Raw genomic sequence first — 13,733 nt, forward strand, 5'->3', positions numbered from 1 at the left:
TCTATTTTAAAGATTACAACTTTCTCACAATGCTGTTATTCATGCATCACCCTGATGGTGTGTACTATTGTGCTCATATACATTCTGAAAGAGTATTATTGAATGCTATATATTTTTGTGACACCACGAAATAAACTATAGAGCATAATATGAAACAACTGACTTTTTATTTTGTCCAAACAATATACACAGGGCAAAATTATTCACCCTCCTGGGCAGTATTTATTCTTTTTCAAATGTTGAACAGAGTCAGCAATTTTTCACAGTATTTCCTACAATATTTGTTCTTCTGGAGAAAGTCTTATTTGTTTTATTTCGGCTAGAATAAAAGCAGTTTTTAATTGTTTTAAAGCCATTTTAAGGTCAATATTATTACCCCCTTTAAACAATATTAGTTTTGGATTGTCTCCAGAACAAACCACTGTTATACAATGACTTGCCTAATTACCATATTTTTACCCTAATTAACCTAGTTACGCCTTTAAATGTGACTTTAAGCTGTATAGAAGTGTCTTGAAGAATATCTAGTCTAATATTATTTACTGTCATCATGACAAAGAGAAAATAAATCAGTGATTAGAGATGAGTTATTAACACTATTATGATTAGAAATGTGTCACTGTGACTCCTGCTATATGCACAGTATACACAGTAACACCATGGTTTTCTGTAAGTCTGCTGTGCTGTGTGTGTGCTGGTTATTTGGTGTTGTTTAGAGCAGTAATCCGCAGGTCATGTGGGAGTAACAGACTGAATAATTTCTGACCATTAGGTCTGTAATCCTCCTCTTCATGGTGTCTGTGAGTCATACTGCAGCAGCAGAACTTCACACATCAGCATTTCATCTCCAGTAAACCCCTACACAACATCCAGAAACGAGCCCATCGTTAGCTCAGACGCGTCTATTCAGCTTTATATATACTGTGCAGTCCTCTATACACCAGAGAGTCATGGGAACACTTTAGATTAGCTCACAATTCATGCTATTTACTACTAGCTTATTACTATTAACCCATGAACTGTTTAGTAGTTAAAGTATGATCTTATTATGCATCCCTAATAGTACTCTGTAGAAAATATAAGTGTTTGACTGTTCTGCATCATAAAAACACCATCATATGTTAGCAGATATTCAGAAACATGCTCAGTGAACATTCTTGTTTATCTGAATAACAATGCTGAGGTCAGATATTCTGCTTTGAACATGTGCGTTACGTGCCAGAGCACTGTCTTTGTTTTGGTCCCTTTAACCCACGGTTGTTACTAGATCAAATATGGTTGTGGCTGGAAGTTAACAAGAATTATTTATATTATTTATTAAATTTCCCATTTATTGTATTTTATTAACACCTATACCCCCACCCCAACCCTAAACCCAACCGCCACAGTAACGTAAAAACAGTAGTTGTACCGAGTATTATTAATACTATCTATTAAATTACCCAGTAAAATGTATTTTTAACGCCTACCCCCATCCCAACCCTAACCCAACCGTCACAGTACTGTAAAAATATGAATTATTGTTATACAGTATCATGAAAATGCTATATTAATGTGCATATCGCACTTTCGGCCGGCCGCGTGTCCGATCTAGACTTTACCTTAACCCGCCCACTGCCACTTAAGCCAATTATATTTCAGCACCTGGGTTGCCTTGGTGGAAAATGGCATATTCCCTTCATTCAGTCAGGAAGGCTCTTAAAGCATGCGTTCGTGACCGAAATGTGGCCTCTGGTGGACAGTAGCACTGTAAATATTAAATACACTGTAAATATTACGAGTGTAAACATTAGGTGAGCAGGTTATATTATAACCCCGTGTCCTAACAACACGCTATGTGCTGAGATCCGCAGTGATGAGCAGTTTGGCCGTTTGTATCAGACGAAACACAACAGAAATGTAAATACAGCCATTCAGAATAGTGCACTCGCTGCACTCCAGCCAAATGGTAAGGTTTATAATCTAATTAATCCATATTAAACCTCTTTAACATGATTAAATGTAGATGCTGAATCACTGATATGTGATGATGCTGTTAGCATTGGTGTTAGTGTTGATGTTAGTGTTAGCATTGGTGTTAGCATTGCTGTTATTTTGCATTGTCTGGAGCCAGCACCTAAGCTTTTCACTCATCATAGCACACGTGCTGCTGATGATGTGACAATAAAGTGATTTGATTTGAAATGAATGACTTCCGGTCTGTCGCTTGTCATTTGTCATATGCAGTGGAAAGGCGGCTTTAGCTCAGGAACAGAACTGCATGAGTTAACTAATCAGTCTCCGGATCAGTCCTCTGAGGATCACTCCTGAAATGAGAAACATTAGCTTGTTGTTTGAAAACAAAGTGAAATTCCTCAGCCAGATTCCTGCCCTGTGTTCATTTCCTCTGCTTTCACCTGCAGCAGTGTGTGTGTGTGTGTGTGTGTGTGTGTGTGTGTGTGTGTGTGTGTGTGTGTGTGTGTGTGTGTGTGTGTGTGTGTGTGTGTGTGTGTGTGTGATTGAGACTGGAACTGGAACTAAAAGAACTGGGGCAGTGTTTGGTCTGTCACGCGAGACACTTCAGTCCTCTGTTTAGACTCTTGTGTTGGACTAAAGGGTCAGTTCACCCAAACAAGTGTCAATTCTGTCCTCATTCCCTCCTCTACTTGTTTCAAACCTTTATGAGCTTCTTTCTTCTGTTGAACACAAAAGGAGACATTTAGAAAAATGTTGGACACCTGTAACCATTGACCTTTAGTATTAGATTTTCTTACTATGGAAGTCAATGGTTACCGGTTTTAAGATTTTGTCAAAATGTTTTCTTTTGATGCACTGATTCAACATTAGCATTGGTGTTAGCATTGCTGTTGTTGTTAGCATTGGTGTTAACATTGGTGTTAGTTAGAGTTGGTGTTAGCATTGATGTTAGTGTTGATGTTAGCATTAGCATTGGTGTTAGCTTTGGTGATAGTGTTGTTGTTAGAGTTGATGATAGCATTGATGTTTGTGTTGATGTTAGCGTTAGCATGGGTGTAAGCATTGGTGTTAACATTGGTGTTAGTGTTGGTGTTAGTGTTGATGATGCTGTTAGCATTGCTGTTAGTGTTGATGTTAGTGTTAGCATTGGTGTTAGCATTGCTGTTAGTGTTGATGTTAGCATTAGCATTGGTGTTAGCTTTGGTGATAGTTTTGTTGTTAGAGTTGATGTTAGCATTGATGTTTGTGTTGATGTTAGCGTTAGCATTGGTGTAAGCATTGGTGTTAGCATTGCTGTTAGTTTTGGTGTTAGTGTTGATGATGCTGTTAGCATTGGTGTTAGTGTTGATGTTACTGTTAGCATTGGTGTTAGCATTGCTGTTAGTGTTGATGTTAGCATTAGCATTGGTGTTAGCTTTGGTGATAGTTTTGTTGTTAGAGTTGATGTTAGCATTGATGTTTGTGTTGTTGTTAGCGTTAGCATGGGTGTAAGCATTGGTGTTAACATTGGTGTTAGTGTTGATGTTAGCATTAATGTTAGCATTGATGTTTGTGTTGATGTTAGCGTTAGCATGGGTGTAAGCATTGGTGTTAGCATTGCTGTTAGTGTTGGTGTTAGTGTTGATGATGCTGTTAGCATTGCTGTTAGTGTTGATGTTAGTGTTAGCATTGGTGTTATCATTGCTGTTAGTGTTGATGTTAGCATTAGCATTGGTGTTAGCTTTGGTGATAGTTTTGTTGTTAGAGTTGATGCTAGCATTGATGTTTGTGTTGATGTTAGCGTTAGCATGGGTGTAAGCATTGGTGTTAGCATTGCTGTTAGTTTTGGTGTTAGTGTTGATGATGCTGTTAGCATTGCTGTTAGTGTTGATGTTAGTGTTAGCATTGGTGTTAGCATTGCTGTTAGTGTTGATGTTAGTGTTAGCATTGGTGTTAGTGTTGATGTTAATGTTAGCATTGGTGTTAGTGTTGATGTTAGTGTTAGCATTGGTGTTAGTGTTGATGTTTGTGTTGATGATGCTGTTATCATTGGTGTTAGTGTTGATGTTAGTGTTAACATTGCTGTTAGCATTGCTGTTAGTGTTGATGTTAGTGTTAGCATTAATGTTAGCATTGGTGTTAGTGTTGATGTTTGTGTTGATGATGCTGTTATCATTGGTGTTAGTGTTGATGTTAGTGTTAACATTGCTGTTAGCATTGCTGTTAGTGTTGATGTTAGTGTTAGCATTAATGTTAGCATTGGTGTTAGTGTTAATGTTAGTGTTGATGATGCTGTTAACATTGGTGTTAGTGTTGATGTTAGTGTTAGCATTGGTGTTAGCATTGGTGTTAGTGTTGGTGTTAGTGTTGATGATGCTGTTAGCATTGGTGTTAGTGTTGATGTTAGTGTTAGCATTGGTGTTAGTGTTGATGTTTGTGTGGATGATGCTGTTAGCATTGGTGTTAGTGTTGATGTTAGCGTTAATATTGCTGTTAGCATTGGTGTTTACATTGGTGTTAGTGTTGATGTCAGCGTTGATGTTAGCATTGGTTTAGCATTGGTGTTATCATTAATGTTTGCATTGGTGCTAGTGTTTGTGTTAACATTGTTGTTAACATTGCTGTTACTGTGATGTTAGCGTTGGCATTGGTGTTAGAGTTGGTGTTACCATTGGTGTTAGTGTTGAAGTTGGTGTTAGCATTGGTGTTAGTGATGATGTTGATGTTAACATTGGTGTTAACATTGGTGTTAGCACTGCTGTTGATATTACCATTGGTGTTAGCATTGGTGTTAGTGTTGATGTTAGCATTAGTATTGGTTAACATTAGTGTTAGTGTTGTTGTAACAGTTGGTGCTAGCATTGATGTTAGTGTTGATGTTGTTGTTAGCATTGATGTTAACATTGGTGTTAGTGTTGGTGTTAACGTTGCTGTTAGCATTGGTGTTAACATCGTTGTTAGATTTTGTTGGTAGCATTGGTGTTAAAATTGTTGTTAACATCAGTGTTAGCGTTGCTGTTACCATTGATGTTAATGTTTCTGTTAGCTCTGCTGTTATCATTGGTCGATGTTAGCATTGGTGATAATGTTGGTGTTAACATTAGTATTAACGTTCCTGTTAGCGATGGTGTTAGCATCAGTGTTAACATTGCTGCAAGTATTGCTGTTAACATTGATGTTTGCCTTGGTGTTAGCTTTGGCCTGGAGCCTCAGAGGGTGTGAACTGTTGAATTCTGCGGCGGGTCGAGCTCATCAGTTCTGGCGTCCTGTTCCCCAGCGAGGGTTTGCTCTTCCTGGGCAGGAGCGAAGGATTGTTCTGCTATTCACTCCACCCAGACGCTTTCCTTCAGCTCGCCCTGATGTCAATCTCTGATGCAGGAAAGAGCAGGAAGCTAACTGCTAATGCTATTAACCATTCGTATCATTCTTCACCACTACGAAAAATAACCATCTAAATACTTAAATGATTTAGGAAGACAGACTAGAAACAACACAAATGATCCACCAGTGCAGCAAGACTTACCTAGGCTTTAGTAAAGAAAAAATGTCTGAGGATAAGTAGTATAACACTTATTGCAAGCAGTGTATTTACACTAATGATATCCAAATTAGCTTTCTAATACCATTTTAAACTGTATGCTTTTCTCATTTTGTGTGAAAAAGTGTTACTAAACAGGTTTCCTCTTAATTTAACAATTGTCATTATATATTCTGTCCTAAAATGAGCCAAATCGTTTACCAACCCAGGCGCATTAAATGAATAAGTACCCCTGTATACATTTCTGGAGAGCACTGAATACGTACCAGGAGCTACATTTTTTTGCAGTTTTGTTTTCGCGAATCCACCAGAGGCCGCTGTGTACGCTTTTTCAGATCTTAAGTTTCTCTCGCGAGTGCCATACATGCCTGCTGGTCTCATGTAAATCCACCAGAGGCCGCTGTGTACGCATTCCCAGATCTCAAATTTCTCTTGTGAGTGCCATTCGCGCAGGCTGTTCTCGCGTAAATCCACCAGAGGCAGCTGTGTACGCATTTTCAGATCAATAGTTTCTCTCTTGAGTGCCACTTGCGCCTGCTGTTCTCATGTCAATCCACCAGGAGCCGCTGTGTACGCTTTTTTAATCTCAAATTTCTCTTGCAAGTGCGAATGACGCCTGCTATTCTCACGTTAATCGACCAGAGGCCGCTGTGTACGCATTTTCAGATCTCTAGTTTATCTCGTGAGTGCCATTTGCACCTGCTGTTCTCACGTCAATCCACCAGGAGCCGCTGTGTACACTTTTTTTAGATCTCAGGTTTCTCTTGCGAGAGCTGTTCGCACCTGCTGTTCTCATGTAAATCCGCCAGAGGCCGCGGTGTACGCATTTTTAGATCTCAAGTTTCTCTCGCGAGTGCCATTGATGCCTGCTGTTCTCACATAAATCCACCAGAGGCTGCTGTCAACTGACTGACTGACTAACCGATCCCCCCCACCCACCTCCTTCCCTAAACCCAACCGATAGTGTTTTGAAAAGTTTGTTTTTGTCTTACCTGCTTTCTGGAACCGTTCTTCACCAGACTCGAACCCTGTCGCCATGGTCAACTCCTCTCCGCATCTCAAGTCCTCCGATGTACGCGGTGAGCTACTGGGCAAACTGCTAACAGCGGAAAAGCCGTCCACACGGAGAAAATCGGTCAGCTGGTAAGCGCGAAAAGTAACGGCATCACACCGACCCATAGCGTTCATTTTAAAGACGAAATGCAGCCAGATATTCCTCTGGCTACATATTTTGTGATCTCCAGAAATGTATATAAGGGCTACGTTTTCAGAATGAGCCTGTGTTGACATTAAGAATCAGAATAAAGGCCCGTGCACACCACTTTTTGCTCGCGTTTTCTGTCGACGTTTAACGCCTCGTAACTAAATAAAATGCGCCAATGTGATCGTGCACGCCAACGCTTAAAACGGCAGGTGTAAAAGCGTCATTTTTAAAGATTTGCTTGTTTTTTTGTTTTGACGTGCCTCGTCAATACCTTCTCCACCAATCAGATCGGCACTTTTGTTCACGTGCACGGAGCTGCTGAAGTTACAGTAAACAGCCCTTGGAGGCGCTCAAGCGCAAAACTGTCAATGCGAGTGCACATTGAAGATGATGCTCAGAGGCGATATGAACGTGGAGCTGCTTATTGAACAATAATCATTTCTTCATCGCTACTGCTGGACCTGCTATGAATCACTTTCAAAATGTTTCGGTTTGAAACCGGTAACCATTGACATCCATAGTAGGAGAAACAAATTGCATGGAAGTCAATGGTTACAGGTTTTGAACATTTTTCAAAATGTCTTCTTTTGTGTTTAACAGAAGAAAGAAACTCATAAAGGTTGAGTAAATGATGACAGAATTTTCACTTTGGGTGAGCTGACCCTTTAATACTCATTGCACATTAATATTCATGAGCATTTAAGGTTAAAGTTACAGCTTCTATATTCCCGATCATAAGTGCTTAGATCATTTCTTGCTAATGTTTCCATAAAGTTCAGAAAATGTTTACCTGAACGCTCTAAGAACATTTATTTAGTGAATCTTCATGTTTCATTGTTGGGGAGTTTGCATGTTCTCCCAGTGTTGGCGTGGGTTTCCTCCGGGTGCTCCGGTTTCCCCCACAGTCCAAACACATGCGCTATAGGGGAATTGATCAACTAAACTGGTTGTAGTGTATGAGTGTGCGCGTGTGTGTGTGTGTGTGTGTGTGTGTGTGTGTGTGTGTGTGTGTGTAAATGAGTGTGTATGGGTGTTTCCCAGTACTGGGTTGCAACTGGAAGGGCATCCGCTGCGTAAAACATATAATGGATAAGTTGGCGGTTCATTCCACTGTGGCGACCCTTGATAAAAGGACTAATCTGAAGGAAAATGAATGAATGAATGAACTTTGAGAGAACATTATAATAATGTTGAAGCTGTTTGAACTGTTTTGCATTAAAGAGATTGTTTTTTTCCTGAATCCTGAATCTTCAAGCTGAGTTGAGGGAATCAGGAAGCACTGGATGAATAACAGATGAAGATCCGGTCATCCTTTGATCCGCTCGGACACACACACACACAGACATACACACACCTCTCCTGTGGTCAGCAGTAATCAATCTGCTTCTCTTTACTCGTCACACCTATTATTTCAGGCGTGACGCGGCTTCAGTCCAGTGTAAACACACACACACACACACACACACACACACACACACACACACACACACACACACACACACACGCACACACACACAAGAGTGAAGGCGTGGTGTAGAAGAGGAAGCACCACTTACTGTTTGAGTTGGTGTGTTTGAGAGTGTGTGTGTGTGTGTGTGTGTGTGTGTGTGTGTGTGTGTGTGTGTGTGTGTGTGTGTGTGTGTGTGTGTGTGTGTGTGTGTGTGTGCATGTCAATGTATGAGTGTGTGCATTTTGTGTGTGTGTGTGTTCATGTCAGTGTATGAGTGTGTTCATTTTATGTGTGTGTGCCATGCCTGCGTGTGTGTGTGTGTGCATGCATGCGTGTGTGTTCGCGCATGTGTGTGTGTTTGTGTGTGTGTGTGCGTGTGTGCGTTTGTGCGTGCGTGTGTGTGCGTATGTGCGTGTGTGCGTGTGTGTGTGTGCGTGTGTGTGTGTGTGTGTGTGTGTGTGCGTGTGTGTGTGTGTGCGTGTGTGTGTGTGTGTGTGTGTGTGTGTGTGTGTGTGTGTGGTCAAACTCCTCGACCGACTGAAATCTCCCTCACAGTCTCAGCTGAGCGGGAACACTCTCCTTTCCTCCTTCAGTGTTTTAATAACATTACTGGAAGAATGTTGAGCACTTTGCAGGAACCTTCACCAAACATTCTCTCAAAGTTACAAATGTTCATCCAGAAATCTTCAATAATGTCAGCTATAAAATGGTGTGCAGGTGTGCTTCAGTGTGAGTGTGTGTGCTTCATGCTTCTGTCAGTCTATGTCGCTCCTGTCTCTGTTCATCTAAAACTCCACATCTATAATCCTCTTAGTCTATGCTGACATTATCTTCAGCAGCTCAAACACTCTAATGGCTGATGGACAGACGGCTGCTTCTCACTCAGGGCTGCTCTTTATGCTAATGAGATGGAGAGATGGGCACTAGTGGGCGGGGCTTTCCCCCTCTGATGACACGTACAAAGGGAGAATGTCAATCAAAGTGTTTCATTCATCAAGTCTGATTATAATAAACACAATTAATTACTGTTCATCATGAGAAGCTGGAGATACTCACACACTGCTGACACACACCTGGGGTTAAACAACTTATAAAAGTGATTATTACATAATAGGTCTCCTTTAAATCCTTGATGCGTGTCAAGAATCCTCAAAGCACACATGCATGTTAAAGCGGTGTGAGGTCAGATGCAGAATCTCCACAGGAAGTGGAATCTCTGAGGGGTTTAACCAGGCAGAGGAATTTCCTGTGGCAGACCGACACCAGGCCTCAGAGAGAGAGAGTGAGTGAGAGCGATGGCCTTCCTCCTATACTCTCTTCCATCCTGCAGACACACCCAACCAAGATTATTATCAGTTTCTCCATCTCGTTAGCATAAACAGCAGCCCTGAGTGAGAAGCAGCCGTCTGTCCATTAGCCATTAGAGTGTTTGAGCTGCTGAAGATAATGTCAGCATAGACTAAGAGGATTCTAGATGTGGAGTTTTAGATCAATAGAGACAGGAGTGACATAGACTGACAGAAGCATCAAGCACACACTCACACCTGACCAGCACTGACAACACTACATCTGTCACTATACTGACATTTAAGCATCTGTAGCTCCGCCCTCTTCTGAAAAGAGCACAATCTCATTTGCATTTAAAGCGACAGTCACCAAAACACCACAATTAGGATCAAAGGCTGAAAGGGTCAGTTTCAGAGAGCTGGAGAACATTATCTGTGTGCTATCCTCAGCTCAACATTCAAGTGAGTGGAGTTGTTTTGAATGTTTATATACACTCACTGGCCACTTTATTAGGTACAGCTGCTCGGTATTGCTAATTTCTGATCAGCCAATCACATGGCAGCAGCAGCTTAATGCATTTAGGCATGTAGACGATCTGCTGCAGGTCAAAGCGAGCATCAGAATGGGGAAGAAAGGGGATTTAAGTGACGCTGAACGTGGCATGGTTGTTGTTGCCAGACGGGCTGCTCTGAGTATTTCAGAAACTGCTGATCTTCTGGGATTTTCACGCACAACCATCTCTAGGGTTTACAGAGAATGGTCCGACAAAGAGGAAATATCCAGTGAGCGGCAGTTCTGTACGCGCAAATGCCTTGTTGATGCCAGAGGTCAGAGGAGAATGGCCAGACTGGTTCCAGCTGATAGAAAGGCAACAGTAACTCAAATAAGCACTCGTTACAACCGAGGTCTGCAGAGGAGCATCTCTGAACACACAACACGTCCAACCTTGAGGCGGATGGGCTACAGCAGCAGAAGACCACACCGGGTGTCGCTCCTGTCAGCTAAGAACAGGAAACTGAGGCTACAATTCACACAGGCTCACCAAAACTGGACAATAGAAGATTGGAGAAACGTTGCCTGGTCTGATGAGTCTCCATTTCTGCTGCCACATTCGGATGCTCGGCCCAGAATTTGGCCTCAACAACATGAACGCATGGATCCATCCTGCCTTGTATCAGCGGTTCAGGCTGCTGCTGGTGGTGTAATGGTGTAGGGGAGATTTTCTTTGGGTCCATTAGTACCAATTGAGCATGGTGCAAACACCACAGCCTACCTGAGTATTGTTCTGACCATGTCCATCCCTTTATGAGCACAGTGTCTCCATCTTCTGATGGCTACTTCCAGCAGGATAACGCACCATGTCATAAAGCACCAATCATCTCAGACTGGTTTCTTGAACATGACAATGAGTTCACTGTACTCAAATGGCCTCCACAGCCACCAGAGCTCAATCCAATAGAGCACCTTTGGGATGTGGTGGAACGGGAGATTGGCATCATGGATGTGCAGCCGACAAATCTGCAGCAACTGTGTGATGCTATCATGTCAATATGGAGCAAAATAGGATTAAGGCAGTTTTGAAGGTAAAATAGGGTCCAACCCGGAACTAGTAAGGTGTACCTAATAAAGTGGCCAGTGAGTGTATGTAGCTATGCTGTTCCCAAGGCATTGCTAATAGTTACTAGGTCATTCAGATTAACATGTTAAGTGTCAGTGTGCTGCTATGGTGATCTATATGGTTCAACCAAGGGACAAAATACATGTAAAATGTAATTAAATGACCTTCTGGCGTCTACATCGGTGTGTTTTTGAGTCGGTGTACAGCAGGGCACCAGCAGGCCTGTGGTTTCTGTCAGGCTTTGTCTCGCACACATTTCACACGGATCCTATTACACCCCCAGACATTTACAAGCTTTTTCCTTCTTTAGGAAGCAGAATTCCTTTCCTAATGACGACGGAGGAATCCGGCATGAGAATCCTTCATATGACTGATGAAATATTAATACTTCTTGATGCATGCAAGGTCAGAGAGCTGCAAAACACACACACACACAATCAACTGAGCACATTTGAAAGCTTGTTTATCACCAGGGTTTAAGGATGTCAATAGCTATGTTTACATCTAGCTATTTATTTACTATGCATTTTTATTTGGAAATACTTAATGAAAATGTCAAGATGTGCACGCAATTAGAAAATGCACAACTGATGCACATGAGTGGGTCGGGTAAACTTTTTATCTGATAATAAAAACTGCATAAAAACTCTGCTCGGCCCTCTCATACACCCGGCGCAATGAGGTGAAGACATGTTTGGCGTGATTTGTTGCTATTTTCAGACCAGCGCAGCAGTAATTTTCACGTTTTGTGTCACGTTGTTTAAATCACAAATCTATTTGCACCACTTTGTGGACTCATGAGTGTGCTGGTCTATAAAGGAGGTGTGTTAAGGCGCATTGTTGGAGCGTTGCTATTTTGAGGAACTGAAATAGACCGCACCATTGACCAGCTAAAAGCTGCTCTAAAATTCAGCAGAGCGCGTTAGTTATGAGTCTATGCAGTTCCAAACTAGGAGTGGGAAAAAAATCGATATTGCAATATATTGCTGTGCTTTCTGTGGCAATAAATAATCGATCTTTAGCACCCTGAGCTTTAGCCTTTGTGTCCAGATTGTTGAAATAGAGCTCATGTAGTGAGTAAAGTCATTCAACAGTATATGCGCTGTGACAGTTTTTGACAGATGCTGATCAGACATGTGTGTTTGAGGGTCTTATGTGTGTTTGAGCATTAGACAGAAATGTGTGTTTGAGCGTCATTAATGTTGGTTTCCAGCTTTCCGTTGTTGCAGATGTAAAATGTTGTTGTGCTGATAGTAAAAGGCCTCAGCCCTCCGTCAGTCCGTCATCACAGTGCTTCAGTATTATTCTCCTATTATTATTCCCTCCAGAATTATCTTGAGCATCTGTCTGCGCTCCTGTCTCACGTCTCCAAAAGCCACCACATTCACCGCGTTCATTGCATTTCGTCTTCTGAGGCGCAGCTCATTTATTAGAGGAGATCAAACACCCCAGTGGAGAATCCCAACAGTGCAGCAAACTCCACTTCTCTCAGGGATATCTGTGCAGGAGTTTCTTCTCTTTGACTGATGAAAGCGCTGCTTTATTCACAGATGTTTTATTCAATACTCCAGTTTTGTGCTTAATTCTGATTCACTTCTTTAGATGAAACATAGTGATACTTAAAAATCACTTGTTCATATGCATGACTACATTTACACACACACACACACACACACACACACACACACACACACACACACACACACACACACACACACACACTCAACATGCAGTGTTATGTAATATTAAAGGCCATAAAATCTCATTTGACAATAATGAGAAGCACATGCTCTTTCTGTCAGGCGTTTTTAGGATGTATTTATCTATCTTGGCTCGTATACACTTCTTTAATAAACCAAACAATGTGTTTGAAGGCCCTGCGGCAACCGAAGATTGAGAAACCAGCAGATGAGGTGCCACCCTTTCAGCTCAAACAACCCCTGTAAATAACCCTGCCAACAAAACAGTCTGACATTTCCTCTGGTTCCACCTCATACTTCTGTTGGAAATGTGCATTATGTAATCAAATGCCATGAAACAAAGAGCATTAGATTAGAGTTTTATTTTGAGTTGCCATTTATTTATTTATTTATTTATTTATTTATTTATTTATTTATTTATTTATTTACGCACATTTAAAAAACAACCCAAGGCTGAGCAAAGTCCTGTACAAGAGACTTGGATACAGAGGATTACAGTGCAGTATGTTTTTTTATTAATTCATTTTTTAATTCATTCATTCATTCATAAGGCACATTTAAAAAGCAACCCAGGGTTTATCAAAGTGTTTTATAAGTGACTTATAGTTACTTTGTAAGTGCAATATGCTATGCATTCATTCATTCATTCATTCATTCACTCATTTGTTTATTATGATGATATTATGATAATTGTTAGCACATTTAAAAACAACCAAGGGTTAACCAAAGGGCTGTACAAGTGACTTAAATACAGAAAAATAGTTCATTGTGCCATTCATTCATTCATTCATTCATTCATTCATTCATTCATTCATTCATTCATTCATTTATGTCTAAAGCACATAAAAAACAGGGTTGAGCAAAGATTGTACTATTGATTTAGATAGAGAAGAATGAAGTGCATTTTGCTATTCATTCATTCATTCATTCATTCATTCAAACAGTTTATTTAAATGCAACCCAGAGTTGGCCAAAGTGTTATAAAAGTGACTTGGATACAG

The sequence above is a fragment of the Danio aesculapii genome, chromosome 1, assembly GCF_903798145.1.
Source record: "Danio aesculapii chromosome 1, fDanAes4.1, whole genome shotgun sequence".
NCBI classification, from domain to species: Eukaryota; Metazoa; Chordata; class Actinopteri; order Cypriniformes; family Danionidae; genus Danio; species Danio aesculapii.